Source organism: Ranitomeya imitator, chromosome 1 (assembly GCF_032444005.1).
Source record: "Ranitomeya imitator isolate aRanImi1 chromosome 1, aRanImi1.pri, whole genome shotgun sequence".
Classification (NCBI taxonomy): Eukaryota; Metazoa; Chordata; class Amphibia; order Anura; family Dendrobatidae; genus Ranitomeya; species Ranitomeya imitator.
The window spans coordinates 764,367,607-764,393,510 of NC_091282.1; the positions used below are offsets into that span (position 1 = coordinate 764,367,607).

Here is a 25,904-nt window from a genome sequence, read left to right on the forward strand (position 1 = left end):
GGGCTTAAAAGTGGTGGTTACTTTATATTGCAAAAACCTAGTGACAGGTTCCCTTTAATCTGTGAGTTGTCACGTCCTCTCACTATTCATATTCACCACAAAATGGCTGCAGCATTTCCTGCCATAGCTTTTATACATGTTCTGATAATCCCACCTTATTGGTTGTTCAATACCATATGATATGATAGCTGCTAGGCATTATGGGGAAATCAGCCTGAGATCATGTGATCCTTCTCTGGCTGATGCAATCTTCTGCAGTGTGTAAAATGGTGGTGTGAAATTATCATATTTACTAATTAAATGTAGATGGAAAAAAGTCTTATAACTTTCCCTATTGTCAATTTTTGTGTTTCATCATGTGATTGGTACATAAAAAAATCTTTTTTATAAGAGCCCTTCTCATCAAAGCAGCTACTACATCTTCTGCACCATGCAGGCAACCGCTCCAACTGGTGGAATACATTTTTTAAAGGAACGGTTCACTTTAATTATATGTGCTACCGTAGCAACTAACATGGCAGCTACATTGCTCATCATGGTCAACTCCATGATCAGTCCAGCTCTCTTCCAGGTGGACACATTGCTAGCTCTCTTATGGTTTCCCTCCTAGCCCAACTTATTGAAAAGGAGCATGACCACAACATCTGTATTCTCCAGGGTCTATCCCCCTCATAGTCACAGAACAGACATGATCTTCCCAAGAATGGCCTCCTCCCTTTCTGCAGTCACCCTGCAATCTCTTTTTTTCTTATCATATATATCTTCCCTTTTTTAAAGGGCCGGTGTCCGCTCCACCACTCCATCATATGTATTTATCACAACATGTATAATATACTGTATAAATTGTCTATTCAAAATATTACTACAATATTTGTATATTTTTTTCTTTTAGAACTTATAAAATTAAAAAGTAAAATTAGTTACATTAATCGATAAACCTTTTATTAGTTTGATGCCAAAATATATTAATATTTTTTTTAATATTGTAAATTCTAAAATTACATGAAATAATTTGTTTTACACTATATCGCCAAGTCAGCCAATAACCTATATGAAAAGTATCACAAATAAAGACAAAAATAATTTCCTATAGTTCCAAAAATTACCAGTCATTATAGATGGTGCATGTGTCATCGTGACGGAAACATCTGAGGGACGGGTGGAATGAATATGGAAATGGGACTGTATTGTACAAAGGAAAAGTGTAGAGCGGGACCCATCACAGGTCAGGAGATGTGCATTCTTCTCCCGAAGTACTGCTAAGTGACTACAGGGTCAAAGGAAAGCAGTCACGTTACATGGAGGTGACAGCTACTATGGGGACATTATGCCATTACCAGCAAAAGTGATTGTATTACTACTCGCCTTATCAGAAAGCAAAGTGACGTAACAATGACTGGATGTAACCACAGGAATAACCACAGAAACAACCTTCACGCTAATAATACTGCTAGAAAAGTGTTGGGTTTCTTTTTATTATTTTGGGTATTATTTCCTTTTATGTTTTTATTTTACTTTTTTTCTTTCAGTTATTTGTGCTATCAGTAAAGTTCGAAATATTGACAGAATAAATAAAAAAAGATACATTTTTTTAATAGCAATTTTTCTTTTTTGATGGTTTTTAGATTGTCATGAAGCGGAGTTTTACATTCTTCAAAAATAGCAACGCTGATTTGTTAAGATAATAATACCGAATGGACCAAAGACTCGTCTTGGAATTTGCTGAGGATATTTTTTTTTGCCAAAAAAGGGACCCTTAATAGGTTGTTATTGTAGATCAACTATATAGGGGTACTTGGTGTTAAGGCGGTCTTACACATTAGATGACTGTCAGCCGATCGATGAATGTCCGGCCGCCAGTCATCTCAGCCATCGCTCTCATATACAGGAGCACTTGCTTGGCCGAGAACAACCAGATCAGGGTGTCTAATTCCTAAACAGGTGTATCATGGATGCACAGAGGCTTATCGACATGGTGGAAGTCTCTATCATCTGTGTCTAACCGTTGGACCATGATATCATTTTTGCCTACTTTTTTTGCAAATATTATTTTTTGAAGTCCAGTTTAGCATAAGAAATGGTTACAGCCACTATTAATAGTCTGAATAACTCATCTAATTGCTCAGCGGAAACTTCTTTTCTCCTTAACTAATTATTCTTGCATCTGTCTAAAAGACGTTCATCCAAGAAGAGGTGTCGGTGAGAAGTCAGCTCTGTTCTCCGCTCTTTTTGTTACACATGGTCGGGGAATTACAGCAAGAAGAAGAAAATATTCAGCAATTTCCCGAGTGATACAAGAACAAGAAGTCAAATCTGGAAGAAGAAATCTATTCCAAAGTTAAGACAGCAGGTCTTAGGTATAGAGTATCTCAGAAGCTGCAGGTAGACACGGTACACCATCCCGGCACAAGCCTTGATAATTCACCTTTCTTTGAACTGTGGCTCGTCACAAAGAGCTTATTTTTTTGTCACTACATCCACTGCATTATTTTGTACTGCTGGGGCTTCATAAAGACATCCTGCTATCATTCACAGCTCATAATATAAGCCTGATCAAATATAGAATAGAAAAAGACAGCACCAAATGTCATTTCACCAAGCGGTGCAACTTACCTGGAAGACTCGATGGTTTGTAATACAGTTTGTTGGGGGATGAAGAGACGTTTCAGACACTAGGAATGTATAGTGTAACGTGGTCACTTTGCTGCAGCATGAGCCTTCCTAGCTGTAATATGTAGAGATGAGAAAATTCTTTTAAAGTTCTAATTTTCCAGCTTCGCCAAATTTTTGAAAAAATTTGATTTGTGTCAAATTGTAAGTACTTTCATGCGTAACACTCAAAGTGTTCCTAGGACTGAAAACACCTAATTTCAGACTTTCTAACGCAAATGCAGCCTTAGTAATGTCCAAGTGTCTCCCACATATTTAGCGATGGGTAAACAGATGGCAGTCACACACTATTGGAAATGTTTATTTAGTGCTTCCTCTCCTTATCGCTGTAAGCTGTGAGATGTGACATTTTCTCACTATCCAGATTCATCCTATAGTGGCTGCTGCATTCCCAGCCTCTGCTTTTATACAGTCTATAATAGTTCCTCCTGATTGATATTCACTGTGATGTGATAACTGGATGGAATTACATTGAGGCCCACCCAGATGCAGCTGAGGTCATGCGAGATTTCTCTAGCTGATACAATCTACTTCATTGTGCAAAATGGTGCCGACCAAATTGTTCTGAATTCTTTGGGTTCAGCAAATTCTTAAAAATTTGGGATTAAATCACGTTGAATTTTAGAAGAGCTTATAAAAAATGTCAAAGTAAAATATGGGCATGTGGATCAAAATCAGCATTTACGCCTCAAGGTCTAAAATAATGTTACTACTGCATGTTTCCATTCATTTATTTTGGAACTATCTGACTGAAATAGAAGTGAATGCAGAGCAATATGTGAGGCCACCTTTTCGCTTTACCGAGTGGAGCAGGAGTGAAGAGACCCCCTTCTAGGGATACTATAAGTTGAAGTCCCAAAGGTGGGACCTGCACATATCTGAAATATTTCCTTAAGAAGCACTGTGTTGAAGACACTTTTAGGAGGTCAGCAATTAAACATATATTTGGTGTTGGGTTGAACAACACTGTAGCTTCTGCTTTGAATTTTGTTTTTTAATATCACATTGCATTGGGGCTCAGAATGTTGGATTAGGAGTCCTCCCACCCACCAGGGACAATAATTCTGTGGGTCCATCCCCCTATCTATACAATAGTTGGCAACAAAATTAATTAAGTCTGGCAAGAGTTTTCAGAAACAATTTTGGTAAATTTTGGCAAATTTGGTCAAGTCCTGGCTCTAAAAGGGGCAGGGTTTATGTAAATCCCACCCAAAAGTGGATGCTCAGTAAGTTTTTGGCCTTCCCTCAAGGCAGTCCTGGGAGGAAAAAAGGAAATATTGTATCTTATTTTACCAATTAAGATATTTAATGCCTACACAGTGAGTGCAAGTCCACTTTCAATTTTGTCATGATTGTTGACCTCTACCAAGCGATCACCAACCCAGTTGAGTTCAAAACTCTGTAAACTCCTTGTCAACGACTTGATCTTTCCACCCATACATCAGTATCATTCCTTCCAGCAGCAGTCGCCACTAAACACATCTAGACGTCTTAAAGTCAATAGATTCTCCCTAGAGGTCAAGACTACTCAAGATTACGAAAGAGAACCTGGAGGACTGAAAAGTTAGCAACCTTGAAAGGCTTGAAGTTGCAAAACAATGAGCTGGAGTAGTAGATAGATCTACTCAAATATCTATTATTTAGCTTTCAATATCTTTAAATAGAACAACACAAAGTACTGATTGCCGCATTGGTCCTGAAGGAAAAGTAAGTCAGTTGTAATTGCTGATAGCGTAAATGTTATTTGAGGAAACCTGGGGAGATTTTGAAAGCTAAGTGATGAACTATTATGCTGCAGCACAAAGAGAGTTACTCTCAAAACCTATATTTTAACGAAACTGTGCCCACATTTTGCGTTTCTCAATTTCAAGGACCCTCTTTAATAATAACAGACTTCACATTCCTCAACCAAACGCCAAAGCTTTTTTTTTAATAAATTATTATTATTATCATTTATTTATAAAGCGCCAACATATACCGCCGTAAAGAGCAGTGAAAAGCGGAGAGAAAGAGGCTGGAAACAATGGCTGCAATCAGCTGGGCTGCAGTTGAGGGTGTCCGGGCGAATCTAGGATCTCTGACCTCTGATCATTAGGATGGGTCATTTGTGGTGGTCTAACACTCAGCATCTCAGCTGATAAGCTATTAGTAGGTCCCATGGTATCTGAACATACATATGGGGAGTTGTGACCCCACAACACTAATACCCACACCCTTCATGATTTGTACACCCAGGACTGTCCTGTGATCCACATGGATCACCTGCGTTCTCATATAAGATGGTTTTTCACATCTTTGTATCTAATCATCTATTGTCTAAACATCTATTGTACTTCTGCGCGGAACAAAGATTTCCATGAATGTGGTTAATGCACGTTATAGTTAATGCATATACAGTATATAAGCACTAACTTCTCTATACCGTTTATATTATACAATAATGTATACCAATCCCTCTGATGATTACCGCAATATGTATATAACTATACTAATCTATCATCTAGCTATTCTTGATATCAGTCTCTAAATAAGTACATATACAGCGTCATCCATTCCTTTTATGTTATACATTATCCTTGCTTTTGTGTCTTTGGCAGAATTATTTGTGTTCACCACTCAGTTATTGTTCTTATCTCCTTTACGTTTCAATTTTCCCTCTCTCAACTATATATATATATATATATATATATATATTTATGTGTATATATATATATATATATATATATATATATATACACGTCTATGCACCCTTTGTGTACACGGAGTAGTGCATTACCTGAGCAGTGTTCTTTGCACTTATAATGTAATTTATTTTATATTCATCTTTCAGATATGCTTTTCCCATATACTATTTATCTGTATTTCCCAGCTATTTACATATTTCATCATGTATTCTTTTTATATGTATCTCTTACGCTAATCTCTTTGCACCAACCTTTTATCATGCTTTTATTCTCTCTTACAAGGTTCATACACATTTTATCCTCATGTGTCATATATCATTAATCACACACTTTGTGATACATATTCTTGTGCTCATACACGTATACACACACTTTGGTGGTATGATCCCGCACATTCTCTGTTCACACACATGTATGAGACGTGGTCGCACATGTACATATTTGTGCATTGTTTTTTACAATAGTTTTCACTGTTCAGTGTATCTGATATACATTTTACATTTCTCATCATTCTGATCACTCTGTATGATGTCACATATGTGTGTAATATATATTTGTGCATTGGATATTTACATTGTTCCCACTATTCAGTGTATCTGCGACATATTTCACTTCTCTGTGTGTTTTGTATGTAATTCTATCACATATTTATTTGTTGTTTTTTATCTTTTGTTACGACTCTCTGTACTATGTTAAGCATATATTTACTTTTATATATATATATATATATATATATATATATATATATATATATATATATATATATATATACACAGTGGGGGAAATAAGTATTTGATCCCTTGCTGATTTTGCAAGTTTGCCCACTGACAAAGACATGAACAGTCTATAATATTAAGGGTAGGTTAATTTTAACTTTGAGAGATAGAATATCAAAAATAAAATCCAGAAAATCACATTATATAAATTATTTAAATGTATTTGCATTTTGCAGTGAGAAATAAGTATTTGATCTCTCTCTGGCAAACAAGACTTAATACTTGGTGGCAGAATCCTTTTTGGCAAGCACAGCGGTCCATATAACTACTTAATACAGGCTCATATATAGAGCCTGAGAAGTACGCATGCATCATCCGCAGGCCATCTGTCCATCGGCGCCTGAATCTTTATTTGGCACCGGCGGACAGATGGGCGACCAACCCCAAATATATGTTTAATTGCTAATTTCCTGAATGTGACTTCAGCACAGTGCTTAAGAAAATATTTAAAAAATGTGCAGGTCTCACCTCTGTGACTTCAACTTACAGTATCTCTAGAAGGGGGTCTCTTCACTCCTGCTCCACACGTGACTCCTGCATGACGTGACGAAACCATTCACATAACGCAAGTAGCCGTGGACTTCTGGGTTTCCCCTATAATGGATGCATCACGGTCTTTCTATTGGCTGCCCGTTTTTCTGATGCCACCCCCTGACAAATGTTCTAACTAAAACATGCGTCGTGGGAACCGCACTCACTAATGGACTACTCTGCAGTTATTTCTACCTCTGATTACATTATAACACTTTGTCTTTGCTCTACTGATGTCTCCCACACTACTACTATGTGGCCTTATTAGGCTAGGTTCACACTGCGTTGTGTGAACCCGTTAAACGGACTACGTTACACCGCAGCATAATGCAATGAGCGTGCGCTAGCGATGTGCCGTCATTTTAGTGACGGACCTCGAACACTGCTTGCAGCATTCGAGGTCCGTTCCTCGCTAGCGCAGATCGGGCATCTGCTCTAGCGGGATCGGCAAACGCGTTCCCTTTTGGGACATTGCATTAGCGCAGTCCATTAGCCTATGCGCTAAACGGATTGCCCTAACGCAATGTGAACCTAGCCTTAGCATTCTGATTATATGTAGTCTGTTTCTGGCAGTTGATTTGCTCTGTAGATTGAATAGACTGGAGCCTATTACCCTCTCTGAGGATATATAATTACTCGATACTGATTCCTTCACCTATATCCTTTCAGCCGCACTACTATTTGAAACAGCTATGCTTGATTTATTATTTTCTTCTTTATTGGCACATAAGGCTTATATGGTTAGTTACCTGTCCTTTCTCTATTGACTTTTTTTATTATGTGCCATCTTTAGCATGTTGATCAAATATACCCTGTTTCTCACAGGTGGATTAGTTTTTTAGGGGTTTCTCCCACCTCCCTCTTTGAAGCTATATACTGTATATACAGTACAGACCAAAAGTTTGGACACACCTCATTTAAAGATTTTTCTGTATTTTCATGACTATGAAAATTGTACATTCACACTTAAGGCATCAAAACTATGAATTAACACATGTGGAATTATATACTTGACAAAAAAGTGTGAAACAACTGAAATTATGTCTTATTATATTCTAGGTTCTTCAAAGCAGCCACCTTTTGCTTTAATGAGTGCTTTGCACACTCTTGGCATTCTCTTGATGAGCTTCAAGAGGTAGTCACCAGAAATAGTTTTCACTTCACAGGTGTGCCTTGTCAGGTTTAATAAGTGGGATTTCTTGCCTTATAAATGGGGTTGGGACCATCAGTTGTGTTGTGCAGAAGTCTGGTGGATACACAGTTGATAGTCCTACTGAACAGACTGTTAGAATTTGTATTATGGCAAGAAAAAAGCAGCTAAGTAAAGAAAAACAAGTGGCCATCATTACTTTAAGAAATGAAGGTCAGTCACTCTGAAAAATTGGGAAAACTTTGAAAGTGTCTCCAAGTGCAGTGGCAAAAACCATCAAGCGCTACAAAGAAACTGGCTCACATGAGGACCGCCCCAGGAAAGGAAGACCAAGAGTCACCTCTGCTTCTGAGGATAAGTTTATCCAAGTCATCAGCCTCAGAAATCGCAGGTTAACAGCAGCTCAGTTTAGAAACCAGGTCAATGCCACACAGAGGTCTAGCAGCAGACTCATATCTACAACAACTGTTAAGAGGAGACTTTGTGCAGCAGGCCTTCATGGTAAAATAGCTGCTAGGAAACCACTGCTAAGGACAGGCAACAAGCAGAAGAGACTTGTTTGGGCTAAAGAACACAAGGAATGGACATTAGACCAGTGGAAATCTGTGCTTTTGTCTGATGAGTCCAAATTTGAGATCTTTGGTTCCAACCACCGTGTCTTTGTGCGACGCAGAAAAGGTGAACGGATGGACTCTACATGCCTGGTTCCCACCGTGAAGCATGGAGGAGGAGGTGTGATGGTGTGGGGGTGCTTTGCTGGTGACACTGTTGGGGATTTATTCAAAATTGAAGGCATACTGAACCAGCATGGCTACCACAGCATCTTGCAGCGGCAAGCTATTCCATCCGGTTTGCGTTTAGTTGGACCATCATTTATTTTTCTACAGGACAATGACCCCAAACACACCTCCAGGCTGTGTAATTAAGGGCTATTTGACCAAGAAGGAGAGTGTTGTGGTGCTACGCCAGATGACCTGGCCTCCACAGTCACCAGATCTGAACCCAATCGAGATGGTTTGGAGTGAGCTGGACCGCAGAGTAAAGGCAAAAGGGCCAACAAGTGCTAAGCATCTCTAGGAACTCCTTCAAGATTGTTGGAAGACCATTCCCGGTGACTACCTCTTGAAGCTCATCAAGAGACTGACAAGAGTGTGCAATGCACTCATCAAAGAAAAGGTGGCTACCTTGAAGAACCTAGAATATAAGACATAATTTCAGTTGTTTCACACTTTTTTGTTAAGTATATAATTCCACATGTGTTAATTCATAGTTTTGATGCCTTCAGTGTGATTGTACTATTTTCATAGTCATGAAAATACAGAAAAATCTTTAAATGAGAAGGTATGTCCAAACTTTTGGTTTGTACTGTATATATATATATATATATATATATATATATATATATATACATATATATATGTATATATATACTGTATATATATATACAGTATATATATCCACTGCCACCTATACCCCTCTATCCTCAAACCGATTGAAACATTCATGTTAGATATATTATTTTCTGCTTTTTTTGAACCGAAGACATTGGTACTTACCTTAGGTACTACCCAGTTATAGTCATTTTGAAACAGTGTTTTGTACGTGTTAATATCATTGTGAAGCCTGTGCACATATATCTTACAGTGCCAATGTTGTACCAACCATGTGTTAAATAAAGGTTTTTTAGTACACCAATATTTCTGACTAATTAGTTCAGCTTCTTTCTCCTTTTCATTCAGCTCCTATTGAAGTAGATGAGAGCTGAGCTACAGTAGTGAGAACATCCACTACATTGTTCACTGTTGTTGGACCCTAACTGATCTAATAATGATGACCTATCCTAAACATAGTCTTGTCTTGGACAACCCTTTTGAATGCCATAGTTTGTTGGCCAGATTTGGAACCAACGGTGGTAACAAAATAAAAACTATAGAACAACAAGATCTTTTCAAACTGAGAGTCTTTAACTCCTCCATTGTACTTTTGGTGCCATAAGAATTGCAGAAAGACCAAGTCAAAGTGGCCATTTGGCACTTTCCTTGGCACCTAGTTCTCAGGTTATATAAGCCCCCTAACTATGCACTTTCTGCAAGGCTACAGTGTTGTAATATTATATAATATCTGCCTTTTATAGGACCGCCCATCCATGTATAGTTAGCTTGATCCAGTAGAACAAAAGAATCCTAGTTCTCTCTGAAGCTTTGTGATCCCTTCAGTATGTCTTCAGGCTCATTGTCTATCAAAACTTGCAGTTGTACCAAGCATGGAAGACTTATTTTGCCTCCCTCTACCACTTTATTCTACTTATCAATAGTGAAAAAAAAGAACCAGAGAATCATTCAAATTTGGTCTGTCCTTAGACAGAGTTACAGTTGCCCCCATGTTTACTGCATCTTTGGCTTCTCAAGAAAAGACTGTTCTTTCCGAGAACCCATCTTGGCCAATGAGCCAGGTACTTTCCTTGGACCCATCTTGGCCAGTGATCCATGTTCATTCCTTGGACCCACCTTGGCCAGTGAGCCTTTGAATCTGCCCCGGTTTGTGGCTTTTTTTGTTGTTGTACCTCCTCTCTGTCACGATCCATTTTTGGATTTGTGTTCGCTCTGGTTCCACTATGATTTAAATTAAGCTTTTTTCCTTTCAGGACCAGCAGGGGCTAATATCACTTTCCCTCGCTGACAATCTGTTGTAACTGCAGTTTTGTAGGTCAGCTGATGTGGGTGGTGACCACTCCCACCATCCTTTAAATGGTCACCTGATACTTCAGCTGATGGTGATAGAGCAATCTACAGTGACCAAGCCTGGAGTAAGCAGCTTGCTGGCTGCTTTGTATTATCAGCTGGTTTTATGAATTTGTGATCCTGGTGCCTTTATTCTGCTTTGCTGTGCTTGGCAGCAGAGGAAGTTGTAAAGCTAAGTTGCGTTATTACCCCATCTGTCTCATGTTTGTCACTGTTCCCTGTGTTATACTATCTGCAGTGGTGAGGCTTGCGCCCTTGCCGGCCAGTGTAGTAGCCAAGGCGGTGTGAGGTGACAGAGAGGAATGAGGTTCCTGATGGTGGTGGGGGAAGGACCCATTTAGGGCATTAGTGGAGTGCAGGGTCAGACTCAGATTTGAGCAAGAGATGACCATTCCTCATATCCCTATTGGTAGGGTCTTCCTCACCCCTTTATCATCCCATTGTGTATCATGCTTTTCGCCGACCGATCCGCCCTCCCTGTGGGGTCATATATATATTGTGACACTCTCTCTCTTGATCTACCTTATGTTGCGAAAGGGTTTCTGCAGGAACAAAGGCTTGGATGCAAATTCTGTCTCTGCACCATTTTGGGTTTGTTCAAACAATATATTTTTCAGGCGGATTCGGAATAAGTCTGCACGGAAAAGTAATGCAGCCAGGAAATGCTCATCGGAATGAGTGTATTAATTTTTATGTAAAATCAACTTGATGTTCATATGGTCAGGCTTTTGAGCATCTTTTAATGGCTTTAAGTTTCCAAAAATGCCAAGCGAGTAAAAGAAGTGGGCGGACCATTCTCCAGGTGTGGGAAGACACTCCGTGGTTACAATACAAGTCAATGGGAAGGCTTAGAAGCTGCCATATCGTCTTTTTAGAATTTTGTCAGCTTTTTTGCTTGACAATCTGCTGAATAGAGTATAAAAAAGTACTAAAAACTCCAGTAAAAGAAAAAAATAATTGAAATACACTAAAAAATACACTAAAAAACCCACTACCACTGGTAATCAGAAATGTCAAAAAGTGTTCTGGAAATGTCCAAAAAAAAGGGTAAAAAAAGGCACTTCAGGAAAGAATTGCAAGCGCATCCTGAAGAAGATGAAAACTTCATTCATTCATAGAACAGCCAACGTGTGCCTAGGGGCATCTCATTTCCAGTCATCTTATCAAATCACTCACTTTTAAGGGATTTATTCCTATATCATGCAAGCTTTTTGCCATAGTTACCAATTACAGGACATCTTAGCCAAAGTTTGCCCCAATTCCACCAGAATGGCCGGGTTTGTGGATGGATTTTGGTACCATGCTGGCCAATTCAGGACAGGAGGAATATACGGTTTACAGTTTATCCTGAAAGAAAAAATATTTCACATTTCTTATGGTGGGAAAAAAAGAAAAAAAGTTTATCTTTTCCCGCAAAGTGATTATTGTATCTAATTAAATGATAAAAGAGACTACTAAATATTCTCTATTTATTAATTCTGAAATTTGTAAAACACTTCCTGAATGAGCCTGGTGCGTCTGCTGGAGGGGGTGACACCGCAGACTGCTGAAGTTTGGCTTTCTGTACGCCAGCTCTGCGGGGCTATGAGAAGCATCAAACCCGCTCACACTGAATATTACCATAGTGCTAGCAAAACACTGGTGGGAATTGTTTCCAGGCAAAGCTCAATATTAACTATTCATAATGGGTTTTAAGAAGTGCATTGCTTTTAAATACACAGATAAAACAACTTTAATCAACGAGCCGAGCTTTGAACAAGACAGATCAGTTCCAATTTCTAATGTGAATGTATCTGGCTGTAATCTTATATGGGATTTACCTTCTCTATCTCGATGCCCCTGTAATCTCATTACAGACATGAGCCTGGTTATTGGCCGCATTGCTAGATTTCGTTAGTGTACAGATTTTCCAGAGCGACCCCCCTCCCCCGCTACTCGAGTCGACACTATAAATTATGCACCCCAGGCTTCCATGGGAAAGTTGTCAGGGTTGATGAGGATTTGTTGGAACACTTTAGTATCGGGGTCCAAAATGTCAGAACAATGAAACTCTGTAACGAGTTATTTACCATCTGTATATCCTAGAAGAATCAGCATGTCTATGTCCTGGACCCTGAGTGTCAGTGCAATTATCCTGTACCCCAAAAGTCAGTGTCATTATCCTGCACCTCAAGAGTCAGTGTCATTATCCTGCACCCTGAGTGTCAATGTCATTATACTGCACCCCGAGTGTCAGTGTCATTATCCTGTACCCCAAATGTCAGTGCCATTATCCTGTACCCCAAGAGTCAGTGCCATTATCCTGTACCCCAAGAGTCAGTGCCATTATCCTGTACCCCAAGAGTCAGTGTCATTATCCTGCACCCTGAGTGTCAATGTCATTATCCTGTACCCAAAATGTCAGTCTCACTATCCTGCACCCCGAGTGTCAGTGTCATTATCCTGTACCCCATATGTCAGTGTCATCATCCTGCACCCCGAGTGTCAGTGTCATTATCCTGCACCCCGAGTGTCAGTGTCATTATACTGCACCCTGAGTGTCAGTGCCATTATCGTGCACCCCAAGTGTCAGTGTCATTATCCTGTACCCCAAATGTCAGTGTCATTATCCTGCATCCCGAGTGTCAGTGTCATTATCCTGCACCCCAAGAGTCAGTATCATTATACTGCACCCTGAGTGTCAGTGCCATTATCGTGCACCCCAAGTGTCAGTGCCATTATCCTGTACCCCAAGAGCCAGTGTCATTATACTGCACCCCGAGTGTCAGTGCCATTATCGTGCACCCCAAGTGTCAGTGTCATTATCGTGTACCCCAAATGTCAGTGTCATTATCCTACACCCCGAGTGTCAGTGTCATTATCCTGTACCTCGAGTGTCAGTGTCATTATCGTGCACCCCAAGTGTCAGTGTCATTATCGTGTACCCCAAATGTCAGTGTCATTATCCTACACCCCGAGTGTCAGTGTCATTATCCTGTACCTCGAGTGTCAGTGTCATTATCGTGTACCCCAAATGTCAGTGTCATTATCCTGTACCTCGAGTGTCAGTGTCTTTATCTTGTCCCCCGAGTGTCAGTGCCATTATCCTGCACCCCGAGTGTCAGTGCCATTATCCTGCACCCCGAGTGTCAGTGGTGTCATTATCCTGTACCGAGTGTCAGTGTCATTATCCTGCACCCCGAGTGTCAGTGTCATTATCCTGTACCGAGTGTCAGTGTCATTATCCTGTACCGAGTGTCAGTGTCATTATCCTGTACCGAGTGTCAGTGTCATTATCATGTACCCCAAATGTCAGTGTCATTATCCTGTACCCCAAATGTCAGTGTCATTATCCTGTACCCCAAATGTCAGTGTCATTATCCTGCACCCCGAGTGTCAGTGTCATTATCCTGTACCTCGAGTGTCAGTGTCATTATCGTGTACCCCAAATGTCAGTGTCATTATCCTGCACCGAGTGTCAGTGTCATTATCCTGTACCCCAAATGTCAGTGTCATTATCCTGTACCGAGTGTCAGTGTCATTATCCTGCACCCCAAGAGTCAGTGTCATTATCCTGCACGCTGAGTGTCAGTGTCATTATCCTGCACCCCGAGTTTCAGTGTCATTATCCTGTACCGAGTGTCAGTGTCATTATCCTGTACCCCAAATGTCAGTGTCATTATCCTGTACCGAGTGTCAGTGTCATTATCCTGCACCCCAAGAGTCAGTGTCATTATCCTGCACACTGAGTGTCAGTGTCATTATCCTGTACCCCGAGTGTCAGTATCATTATCCTGCACCCCTAGTGCCGGTGTCATTATCCTGCATCCCGAGTTTCAGTGTCATTATCCTGCACCCCGAGTGTCAGTGTCATTATCCTTTACCCCAAGTGTCAGCATCATTATTCTGAACCCTTAGTGTAGGTGTCATTATCCTGCTCCCCGAGTGTCAGTGTCATTATCCTGAACCCCTAGTGTCAGTGTCATCCTGCACTCTGAGTGTAAAGGTACCGTCACACTAAGTGACGCTGCAGCGATACCGACAACGATCCGGATCGCTGCAGCGTCGCTGTTTGGTCGCTGGAGAGCTGTCACACAGACAGCTCTCCAGCGACCAACGATGCCGGTAACCAGGGTAAACATCGGGTAACTAAGCGCAGGGCCGCGCTTAGTAACCCGATGTTTACCCTGGTTACCATCGTTAAAGTAAAAAAACAACCACTACATACTTACCTACCGCTGTCTGTCCTCGGCGCTCTGCTTCTCTGCTCTGGCTGTGAGCGCCGGGCAGCCGGAAAGCAGAGCGGTGACGTCACCGCTCTGCTTTCCGGCCGCTGTGCTCATAGCCAGAGCAGAGAAGCAGAGCGCCAAGGACAGACAGCGGTAGGTAAGTATGTAGCGTTTGTTTTTTTTACTTTAACGATGGTAACCAGGGTAAACATCGGGTTACTAAGCGCGGCCCTGCGCTTAGTAACCCGATGTTTACCCTGGTTACCAGCGAAGACATCGCTGAATCGGTGTCACACACGCCGATTCAGCGATGTCTGCGGGGAGTCCAGCGACGAAACAAAGTTCTGGACTTTCTTCCCCGACCAGCGACAGCACAGCAGGGGCCTGATCGCTGCTGCCTGTCACACTGGACGATATCGCTAGCCAGGACGCTGCAACGTCACGGATCACTAGCGATATCGTCTAGTGTGACGGTACCTTTAGTGTCATTATCCTGTACCCCGAGTGTCAGTGGTGTCAGTGTCATTGTCCTGCACCCCTAGTGTTGATGTCATTATCCTGCACCCCGTGTTTCACTGTCATTATCCTGTACCCCGAGTGTCAGTGTCATTATCCTGCACCCCTAGTGTCGGTGTCATTATCCTGCAACCTGAGTTTCAGTGTCATTATTCTGTACCCCGAGTGTCAGTGTCATTATTCTGTACCTGCAGCGATGTGACTTTATGAGAATATCTGTCAGGTATATGATCTTCATGATACATCTAATATATAATTGCCAATCGGCTCTGTGACAGCTTCCGGTGATTGTGTCGCTCTCCCACAATCTGCCGCGACCCAAAGCTGTGACAAAAACGCTGTTCTGTCGGGAGATCAGCTCATCTCCCGCACAGGGAGGTCAGCGTTGACGCAGCCGGGAGATGAGTGCTGCCAGCCGCTCATCTCCTGGCTGCTTGCATCGGAACTACGCCGACCGCCATATTGGAACACCCAAGTTATGGGTATTTCGATATGGCGGCCAGGATTCATAGCCCCTGCCAATGAGTGGCGCGGGATTCAAATCCCTCGCCCCGTTGGTTGAGTCAATGAGCGTTGTCGTAAAGGATTTGAATTCCCCGCCAAGCCACGTGGCACTGCTAATTGGCTGAACGCCCCTCGCCTCAGCCAATGAGTGGCACAGGATTCAAATCCCCCACCAAAATAGCATGGCTCAGCTCATTGGCTGAGCCACCCACCGGCTGAGGCTTGGCGGGGGATTCAAATCCCGCGCAGTACCGCTCATTGGCTCAGCCAGTGGGGCGGGAGGATTTGAATCCCGTGCCGCTCATTGGCTGAGCGGCACCGCTGATTGGCTGAGCTGCCACCGGCTGAGCCAATGAGCGGCGTGGGATTCAAATTCCCCGCCGACTGAGCAAATGAGCGGTGCCGCGCGGGATTTGAATCTCCTGCCAAAGCCGTGCGGCACCGCTCATTGGCTCAGCCAGCGGGGCAGGGGATTTGAATCCCATGCCGCTCATTGGCTTAGCACCAGGGGGATGTTCATTTTACCGCACTCCCGATGCAATAGAATCGGGCCTATTTCTAGTTTGTACATAAAATATAATATCGAAACAATAAAAAAAAAATATCCTCCGGCAAATGTCACAATCATGACTAGTACAGTAGCTGGATGATCGGAGACTAATTCTATATTATCCGGCTTCTATAATGAGAAAATAAGTCTAATTGTTGTTTGTTGTTATTTTTTTTCTTTAAGAAATGATTTGATCAATTATTAGAGTGAGGGCTCTTACACCTAATGGCCATTCAGACTATAGAGATTGTGCTTTGGTTAAGAGAGAAACATGTCACTATGTCATCCACTATTTTCACAGAGACATTTATGTTGTAATAATAAATTAAAAAAATATATAATCTAGTGTAGACGCGGGTTTATGGGGGAGAAGACGCCCTTGCACTTATATTTTGATTTCCTTGATAAAGTGATTGACGAAAAACGAATTGAAAAACCAGGATCTGCTTCAGAAACCCTTTACTGATTTTTTAGAGTTTTTTAATTATTATCTGCTGAGAGTTAAAAAAAATAAAAATAAGAAAAAACATTATCTTAGAATTATCAATACAAGTTCACAAAAATACATTTGGAAGATGTAATTTATTATGTGTATGGCAACAATGTAACTGTTTGTAGACATAAGAAAAATGCATAAACTATAGAAAAAACGTCTATTTTCTATGTGTTATCTATTATCTATCTATCTATCTATCTATCTATCTACCTATCATCTATCTATCTATCATCTATCTATTATCAATCTATTATCTATCTTTTATCTATCTATCTATCTATCTATCTATCATCTATCTATCTATCTATCTATCTATCATCTATCTATCTATCTATCTATCTATCTATCTATCTATCTATCTATCTATCAGCTATCTGTTTTATCTATCAATTATCTATTTATTATCTATCCATCTATTATCTATTATCTATCAATTTTTCTATCTATCTATTTATCTAAACATGAGGTCATGATTTTGGAAGTCACCAGAAACAAAGCAAAAAAATAAATATATATTGAGTGGTAACAAAGACATATAACCAATATATATATGTTTCCATCTTTATTTAGTCTCACACAAGTAAAATAGAATTGACTCAGTCTACAGAAAACTTCTCCAGAATACACTTTACAATCCAGATTTAGGGCTTAATGATGAGCAGATAACATGCTATTTTTTTAAAAGTAATACAAGCCATAAAAATCCTCAATTCTTTGCCTCCAAAAAAATAAATTAGAGTCATTGGAAATGGAGCTGAGTAGTATATTATTTGATTATTACAGCCTCCCTGTTTAATTAGTACATGAATACAATCACAGGTTTTTTAACAGAGCTGGGTGGCGGGGGGTCGGCTCGGAAATTGTTTTAACAAGTGCAAAAATTATATATATATAAAAAAGATTTACTCTTAAGAATACTTAAGGCTTAACGTATAAGACAGTTGGGAAATTAGTTGTCGAAACAGCTGCCAAATATGCCCTCTCCTGGTGATCGCAGCGAAGAATTCATCTCATTTTTCTTTTTTTTTTTTCCTTCACTATAACTTGCATTGATGATGATGAGTGAATCTGTCTATTGTCTATCTATCTATTATCTATCATCTATCTATATCTATCATCTATTTTCTATTTATCTATTATCTATTATCTATCTATTATCTATCTATCTATATATTATCTATCTATCTATCTATTATCTATCTATATATGGTCTATCTATATATTATCTCTCTATTATCTATCTATTATCTATCTATCTTGATATATATATATATATATATATATATATATATATGACTTTTCTTTCCTTCTCTCTTTTGTTGTTTTTTTTTCTTCATTTTCTTCCTTCCTTCTTTCTTTTGCTCTCTTTTTTTCTCGTCCTTTTCTCCTTCCTCCTATTCTTCCTTCCTTTCTTCCTCTTTCTTTCTTTCTCTTTCTTTCTTTCTTTTCTCTTCCTGCCTTCGTTCCTTTCTCATATCTATCTATATCTATCTATCTATCTATCTATCCATCTATCTACCTATTATCTATCTATTATCTATCTATCTCTCCCATATCTATCTATCTATCTATCTATCTATCTATCCATCTATCTATGTATTATCTATCTATTATCTATTCTCTATCTATTATCTATCATCTATTATCTAGCCATCTATTATATCTATCTATCTTGATATATATTTATCTATGACTTTTCCTTCCTTCTCTCTTTCGTTCTTTTTTTCCTTCACTTTTTTCTCGTACTTCTTTTCTCCTTCCTCCTATTCTTTCTTTCTTTCTTTCTTTCTTTCTTTCTTTCTTTCTTTCTTTCTTTCTTTCTTTCTTTCTTTCTTTCTTTCTTTCCTTCTTTCTTTCTTTTCTCTTCCTTCCTTCCTTTCTCATATCTATCTATTTGTCATCTATCCATCTCCTATAATTTTACTTTTTACTAAATTCTAGCACTGAGATATTTTTTTTACCTTTCTTTCTTTCTTTCTTTCTTTCTTTCTTTCTTTCTTTCTTTCTTTCTTTCTTTCTTTCTTTCTTTCTTTCTTTCTTTCTTTCTTTCTTTCTTTCCTCTCCCTGCATTCCTTCCTTCCTTTCTCATATCTATCTATTTATCTATCTATCTATCTATCTATCTATCTATCTATCTATCTATCTATCTATCCATCCATCTCCTATAATTTTACTTTTTACTGAATTATAGCACTGATGAGAGAATTTTTTTTACCTATCCTCTATTTCCTGCCGTTCTTGCTTTAGGTAACATTATTTTAATAAGGTAACAGATCCCCTGCTCTATCTCCCTGTGTCCCCCCCCACAAATAATGCTCTCTGTGTCATCTGTATATTTATGATAGCTGAAAGACATGGGTGTGGAGATCTAATTAAAAATGTGAAAGGTTTTAGAAGCCTGCTGCTTCGCTGCGATCCTCTTGTTGCCAACTCTTGGCAGCTCTGCTGTCACTGAGCCAAATGTTTAGTATTTTGCTGAACTTCTGCCAGTAGGCTGCAGTGCATTGTGGGAGATGACGGCCTGAAGGTACCGGCGCTTTACTTTCAGGAGTTCAACGTGCAAAACGGAAAAATAGAAAAAACGAAGGAATGTAGCAAATGTGAATGTAAAGTGTATATGTAAGGTGGGAAAAAAGTGAAATATAGACCAGGGAATTGGTTCATTCGGAGTTTTCTGGCTGGTGCCGCTGTTGTATAAGTTCTACGTGGAGTTGTTATAGCAAACGTGGGTTACGACGTTATACGCAACATTATAATGTCACTTCTTTTCCGACTAGGAAACATCAGACAAACTCCTACTGTTGCAAAAGTTCTAGAATATTTGTTTTCAAAACTTTCCAAATTTTTGGAGTCCAAAAGTGGGACTTTTAACCTCCACCCCTGAACTCAAGTTTCTTATTAATCCTTTTTCAGGAGTTTTCCAGAAAAATTGGTTGTTAAGCAGGCTGTGTTTTTTTTTATTATTAAGGATCATAGCTGCACAATAATGGAGGTGTCAAGGTACTAGTGCCAGTAGGGAGGCCATAAAGCACTTATATTCTACAGTATATTTGGGCACAAAGACTAAAAGGGGCAAGTGAGAGGAAGGTCATTAAGCTGGCCAACCGTTATCTCTCCCAATTCCTCCATACATAGGAACTCTCATTTCAGCTCCTTTTTCTCTACCAGAGAGTGCCTACCATCTCGGCCTGTGTCTTATCTCTGTGACCAAAAAATTCACTTTTGAAATCCAGTAAAACCAGTACCCTTTTTCCTTTATCATTATTTGACAGAGGAGATTCAGGAAACCTCCATACACATTAGTTGGCTGATCCTGACAAAAATTTTAATTAGTCCATGTGCCTATATTTCTACCAAAAATAGACATCCAAGGGAAGCCAATGTTTGAACTAGTGCCAGCTTGCAGGTCGTGGGTGGCAATGGCAGGCTTTTTATCTCAATCGCTGGTTGAGGCTCAAACCTCGGATTCATGTATTTTTACCCCAATTGATCCTTGCCACAACTCATTTTGGCACTTAGCATTTTCTGACCAGTGGTCCACCAACAATGTTCCTATGTATTCAGGTATTGTAGGATGTAGGATATAGAGCTATCCAATACGCCAAGTAGAAGAGGTGACCAAAGACTAATTGTACCTCCAAAGAAACCTACAAAAATGAGTTCTTCGGTGCAAGGTATCTTGCCAGCCCCTTGATTTGACCACCACTACTTCTCCCAGTGCTTCACAGACCCCAATATTCTCAATGGAAAAGAGGTTTGACTGATCCATGATGAATGTATTTGAGGCGTTTTTAAAGGCTCTTAAAGTAGTTCAGTTATTTCAAAGTCCTTGGATTGTACAATAAAAACTGAAAAACAGCCAATAACCCCCAAAAACATTAAAGATAAAAAAAGTATTAAGTATTGTATAATACAAAGTATTATCTCGTCGTGTAGGTCAAGCTTTGACGTCTTTGTTGTTTGCCCTCTCCTGCCCAGTTTATCTATAGGTGCTTTGTACTCTACACCATGGATGCGAAGAACAGAGGATAATTCCTGCCGATGGCCTATGGCCATTCACACCACCAGGTCCTTTCATGTACAAATACAAAGGCATATGGGCTCTCAGAGGATGTATGTATGTAACCTTTATTGTATGGTTCTTTTTTTAACATCAGATGGGCCATTCTGTCCCTCTCGAATTGGAAAGTGCTACCTCTGCTCTTAGACGCTCCAACTCCACCTCTTGACATGAGCCTCTTTTTATACAGAAAGAAGCAGCTTGATGGTAGGGGAAGCCATGAAGGACGGGCATTGACCATCATCTTCAGACAAACAGCTGGATGAGATAAAAGAACATTTCTGTAATGCGAGACAAAGGGTCGATGAAATCAAGCAGTGTCTCATTGACTTTTTGATTTTTTTTGGGACATCATGGATCAAAGGGCAATATTCATAAATATGGGGTGAGATTTACTGATCAAATCATGACACAGAAAAAAAGTTGGTATATTGCGTGTATGGTTTTTTTGTACTTTTTTACACCTGCCTTGTTTTTGAAAATTTACCAATTATTTCATATTTGACTCATAATTTTCGGCATTGGCATAATAGAAGGGTACAATAGAGAGAACTTGTAGCCAACTAATAATTTTTGGAAAAAAAAAAAGTTGTAATATGTAATTCATGTATTATATTTTTTTTACATTTTTTTTTTAGATCGATTCAAGCGAAAGTCAAATCCATGCTCATGTATACTATATATAGTGTGGGGCCTTTCAAGAAGGGAAACAGTGGTGCTTAATCCTCTTATTGCTGCTCATGGGTGGTACAGGACTTCTTTTCCCCTTAGGTAGTGGTGGGGCTAGGGATCATTTAACCCCTTCATGACCCAGCCTATTTTGACCTTAAAGACCTTTACCTGGAGCAGCCAGTGCCAGGCAGCAGCTGCCAAGGCAAACAGGATCATGGGGTGCATTAAAAGAGGTCTGGATACACATGATGAGAGCATTATACTGCCTCTGTACAAATCCCTAGTTAGACCGCACATGGAGTACTGTGTCCAGTTTTGGGCACCGGTGCTCAGGAAGGATATAATGGAACTAGAGAGAGTACAAAGGAGGGCAACAAAATTAATAAAGGGGATGGGAGAACTACAATACCCAGATAGATTAGCGAAATTAGGATTATTTAGTCTAGAAAAAAGACGACTGAGGGGCGATCTAATAACCATGTATAAGTATATAAGGGGACAATACAAATATCTCGCTGAGGATCTGTTTATACCAAGGAAGGTGACGGGCACAAGGGGGCATTCTTTGCGTCTGGAGGAGAGAAGGTTTTTCCACCAACATAGAAGAGGATTCTTTACTGTTAGGGCAGTGAGAATCTGGAATTGCTTGCCTGAGGAGGTGGTGATGGCGAACTCAGTCGGGGGGTTCAAGAGAGGCCTGGATGTCTTCCTGGAGCAGAACAATATTGTATCATACAATTATTAGGTTCTGTAGAAGGACGTAGATCTGGGTATTTATTATGATGGAATATAGGCTGAACTGGATGGACAAATGTCTTTTTTCGGCCTTACTAACTATGTTACTATGTTACTATGTTATGTTACCTTGCAGTTTTTTGCAATTCTGACCAGTGTCCCTTTATGAGGTAATAACTCAGGAACGCTTCAACGGATCCTAGCGGTTCTGAGATTGTTTTTTCGTGACATATTGGGCTTTATGTTAGTGGTAAACTTAGGTCAATAAATTCTGCGTTTATTTGTGATAAAAACGGAAATTTGGCGAAAATTTTGAAAATTTCGCAATTTTCACATTTTGAATTTTTATTCTGTTAAACCAGAGAGATATGTGACACAAAATAGTTAATAAATAACATTTCCCACATGTTTACTTTACATCAGCACAATTTTGGAAACAAAATTTTTTTTTGTTAGGAAGTTATAAGGGTTAAAATTTGACCAGCGATTTGTCATTTTTACAACGAAATTTACAAAGCCATTTTTTTTAGGGACCACCTCACATTTGAAGTCAGTTTGAGGGGTCTATATGGCTGAAAATACCCAAAAGTGACACCATTCTAAAAACTGCACCCCTCAAGGTACTCAAAACCACATTCAAGAAGTTTATTAACCCTTCAGGTGCTTCACAGCAGCAGAAGCAACAAGGAAGGAAAAAATGAACATTTAACTTTTTAGTCACAAAAATTATCTTTTAGCAACAATTTTTTTATTTTCCCAATGGTAAAAGGAGAAACTGAACCACGAAAGTTGTTGTCCAATTTGTCCTGAGTACGCTGATACCTCATATGTGGGGGTAAACCACTGTTTGGGCGCACGGCAGGGCTTGGAAGGGAAGGAGCGCCATTTGACTTTTTGAATCAAAAATTGGCTCCACTCTTTAGCGGACACCATGTCACGTTTGGAGAGCACCCGTGTGCCTAAAAATTGGAGCTCCCCCACAAGTGACCCCATTTTGGAAACTAGACGCCCCAAGGAACTTATCTAGATGCATAGTGAGCACTTTGAACCCCCAGGTGCTTCACAAATTGATCCGTAAAAATGAAAAAGTACTTTTTTTTCACAAAAAAATTCTTTTAGCCTCAATTTTTTCATTTTCACATGGGCAACAGGATAAAATGGATTCTAAAATGTGTTGGGCAATTTCTCCTGAGTACACCAATACCTCACATGTGGGGGTAAACCACTGTTTGGGCACATGGTAAGGCTCGGAAGGGAAGGAGCGCCATTTGACTTTTTGAATGAAAAATTATTTCCATCGTTAGCGGACACCATGTCGCGTTTGGATAGCTCCTGTGTGCCTAAACATTGGCGCTCCCCCACAAGTGACCCCATTTTGGAAACTAGACCCCCCATGGAACTTATTTAGATGCCTAGTGAGCACTTTAAACCCTCAGATGCTTCACAAATTGATCTGTAAAAATGAAAAAGTACTTTTTTTTTCACAAAAAAATTCTTTTCGCCTCAATTTTTTCATTTTCACATGGGCAGTAGGATAAAATGGATCATAAAATTTGTTGGGCAATTTCTCCCGAGTACGCCGATACCTCATATGTGGGGGCAAATCACTGTTTGGGCACTCGGCAGGGCTCGGAAGGGAAGGCGCGCCATTTGACTTTTTGAATGGAAAATTAGCTCCAATTGTTAGCGGACACCATGTCGCGTTTGGAGAGCCCCTGTGTGCCTAAACATTGGAGCTCCCCCACAAGTGACCCCATTTTGGAAACTAGACCCCCCAAGGAACTTATCTAGATGCACATTGAGCACTTTAAACCCCCAGGTGCTTCACAGAAGTTTATAACGCAGAGCCATGAAAATAAAAAATAATTTTTCTTTCCTCAAAAATGATTTTTTAGCCTGGAATTTCCTATTTTGCCAAGGATAATAGGAGAAATTGGACCCCAAATATTGTTGTCCAGTTTGTCCTGAGTACGCTGATACCCCATATGTGGGGGTAAACCACTGTTTGGGCGCACGGCAGGGCTCGGAAGGGATGGCATGCCATTTGGCTTTTTAAATGGAAAATTAGCTCCAATCATTAGCGGACACCATGTCACGTTTGGAGAGCTCCTGTGTGCCTAAACATTGGAGATCCCCCAGAAATGACCCAATTTTGGAAACTAGACCCCCAAAGGAACTAATCTAGATGTGTGGTGAGGACTTTGAACCCCCAAGTGCTTCACAGAAGTTTATAACGCAGAGCCATGAAAATAAAAAAAAAAATTATTTTCTCAAAAATGATCTTTTAGCCTGCAATTTTTTATTTTCCCAAGGGTAACAGGAGAAATTTGACCCCAAAAGTTGTTGTCCAGTTTCTCCTGAGTACGCTGATACCCCATATCTGGGGGTAAATCACTGTTTGGGCACATGCCGGGGCTCGGAAGTGAAGTAGTGACGTTTTGAAATGCAGACTTTGATGGAATGCTCTGTGGGCGTCACGTTGCGTTTGCAGAGCCCCTGATGTGGCTTAACAGTAGAAACCCCCCACAAGTGACCCCATTTTGGAAACTTGACCCCCAAAGGAACTTATCTAGATGTGTGGTGAGCACTTTGAACCCCCAAGTGCTTCATAGAAGTTTATAATGCAGAGCCGTGAAAATAATAAATACGTTTTCTTTCCTCAAAAATAATTATTTAGCCCAGAATTTTTTATTTTCCCAAGGGTAACAGGAGAAATTGGACCCCAATAGTTGTTGTCCAGTTTCTCCTGAGTACGCTGATACCCCATGTGTGGGGGTAAACCACTGTTTGGGCACACGTCGGGGCTCAGAAGGGAAGTAGTGACTTTTGAAATGCAGACTTTGATGGAATGGTCTGCGGGCGTCACATTGCGTTTGCAGAGCCCCTGGTGTGCCTAAACAGTAGAAACCCCCCACAAGTGACCCCATTTTAGAAACTAGACCCCCCAAGGAACTTATCTAGATATGTGGTGAGCACTTTGAACCCCCAAGTGCTTCACAGACGTTTACAACGCAGAGCCGTGAAAATAAAAAATCATTTTTCTTTCCTCAAAAATGATGTTTTAGCAAGCATTTTTTTAGATTCACAAGGGTAACAGGAGAAATTGGACCCCAGTAATTGTTGCGCAGTTTATCCTGAGTACACTGATACCCCATATGTGGGGGTAAACCACTGTTTGGGCACACTTCAGGGCTCGGAAGTGAGGGAGCACCATTTGACTTTTTGAATACGAGATTGGCTGGAATCAATGGTGGCGCCATGTTGCGTTTGGAGACCCCTGATGTGCCTAAACAGTGGTAACCCCTCAATTCTACCTCCAACACTAACCCCCCCACACCCCTAACCCTAATCCCAACTGTAGCCATAACCCTAATCACAACCCTAACCACAACCCTAATTCCAACCCTAACCCTAAGGCTATGTGCCCACGTTGCGGATTTGTGTGAGATATTTCCGCACCATTTTTGAAAAATCCGCGGGTAAAAGGCACTGCGTTTTACCTGCGGATTTTCCGCGGATTTCCAGTGTTTTTTGTGCGGATTTCACCTGTGGATTCCTATTGAGGAACAGGTGTAAAAAGCCGCGGAATCCGCACAAAGAATTGACATGCT

General features: G+C 40.2%; 1 long non-coding RNA gene across 1 annotated transcript in view; it reads right to left on the reverse strand.

The window, feature by feature from the left end:
• LOC138658095 (uncharacterized) overlaps positions 1 to 11,901 on the reverse strand; it is an 85,538-nt gene extending 73,637 nt beyond the window's left edge. Inside the window, exons 1-2 of the long non-coding RNA XR_011317338.1 lie at positions 11,777 to 11,901; positions 2,614 to 2,725 (exon numbers count right to left, since the gene is read on the reverse strand). This is a non-coding gene — a long non-coding RNA (uncharacterized lncRNA). The remainder of the gene's footprint in view (positions 1 to 2,613; positions 2,726 to 11,776) is intronic.
• Positions 11,902 to 25,904: the final 14,003 nt, after the last annotated feature.